Source organism: Saccopteryx bilineata, chromosome 1 (genome assembly GCF_036850765.1).
Source record: "Saccopteryx bilineata isolate mSacBil1 chromosome 1, mSacBil1_pri_phased_curated, whole genome shotgun sequence".
Lineage (NCBI taxonomy): Eukaryota > Metazoa > Chordata > Mammalia > Chiroptera > Emballonuridae > Saccopteryx > Saccopteryx bilineata.
In genome coordinates, this window is record NC_089490.1 from 84,721,170 (window position 1) to 84,722,620 (window position 1,451).

General features: G+C 49.5%; 1 non-coding gene across 1 annotated transcript; it reads left to right on the plus strand.

Moving 5' to 3' along the window:
* Positions 1-958: 958 nt before the first annotated feature.
* LOC136321579 (U6 spliceosomal RNA) lies at positions 959-1,065 on the plus strand. The gene has a single exon (XR_010728727.1). It is a non-coding gene; the product is annotated as a U6 spliceosomal RNA (small nuclear RNA).
* The last annotated feature ends 386 nt before the right edge of the window (positions 1,066-1,451 follow it).

Below are 1,451 nucleotides of genomic sequence, written 5' to 3' on the forward strand. Positions count from 1 at the left end.
TGAACCACAAAAGATTTGTAAACATCTTTGATTGTATTACCTTAAAAGTCTTAATGTTTCTGTGTATCCCCTAAACAAATGTTGCCAGCTTGTACCATGATGTCATGCTCTCCCCCGCTGGTGTGTGATTAAAGGTATATAAGCAGCCCCTGAACTATTTTTGGGACTGCATGATTTGGGTCTGATACCCCGTTTCAGCCATATGTGGCCGGCATATTTAATAAATCTCCTCGTCTAATAAAACTCTTCAAAATTCATCTAGACTGGGTGTCTCTATGTGGACTCGATGAAGTGAGGTACAGTGCCTTTCAGAATCTGGGGTGCGGTACTTTATAACAATTCCTTACCCTTCATGGGAAAAGCAGGTTTTCTGCTTTTTTTTTTTTTTTTTTTTTTATTTTTTTTATTTTTATTCATTTTAAAGAGTGGGGGGAGAGAGAGAGAGAGAGAGAGAGAAGGGGGAGGAGCAGGAAGCATCAACTCCCATATGTGCCTTGACCAGGCAAGCCAGGGTTTTGAACCGGCAACCTCAGTATTTCCAGGTTGATGCTTTATCCACTGCGCCACCACAGGTCAGGCAGGTTTTCTGCTTTTCCCTTCTCTTCTCTTGTGGCTTGCCTGTCTTGGTGAGACACCAATAAACAGAATGGCCCACCATCCTTCGACTCTGCCATTTCTTTACCGTCTGCCCGATTCCAATGGGAACCTGCATGTGAATGGCCACGATGGCGGCTCCTATCCTTACACTGGTATTAAGTCCATTGTTCAGTGTTACCTGCCTATGTAACAAATACCTGTTTGCTTTACTTTTTTTTTTTTGTATTTTTCTGAAGTTAGAAGCGGGGAGGCAGTCAGAAAGACTCCTGCACGCACCCAACCGGGATTCACCCAGCAAGCCCACTAGGGGGTGATGCTCTGCCCATCTGGGGCATTGCTCCATTAAAACTGGAGCCATTTTGTGCTTGCTTCGGCAGCACATATACTAAAATTGGAACGATACAGAGAAGATTAGCATGGCCCCTGTGCAAGGATGACACGCAAATTCGTGAAGCATTCCATATTTAAACAAAAAAAAAAAAAACTGACTGCCCTGGCCGGTTGGCTCAGCGGTAGAGCGTCGGCCTAGCGTGCGGAGGACCCGGGTTCGATTCCCGGCCAGGGCACACAGGAGAAGCGCCCATTTGCTTCTCCACCCCTCCGCCGCACTTTCCTCTCTGTCTCTCTCTTCCCCTCCCGCAGCCGAGGCTCCATTGGAGCGGAGATGGCCTGGGCGCTGGGGATGGCTCCTTGGCCTCTGCCCCAGGCGCTAGAGTGGCTCTGGTCGCAATATGGCGACGCCCAGGATGGGCAGAGCATCGCCCCCTGGTGGGCAGAGCGTCGCTCCTGGTGGGCGTACCGGGTGGATCCCGGTCGGGCACATGCGGGAGTCTGTCTGACTGTCTCTCCCTGTT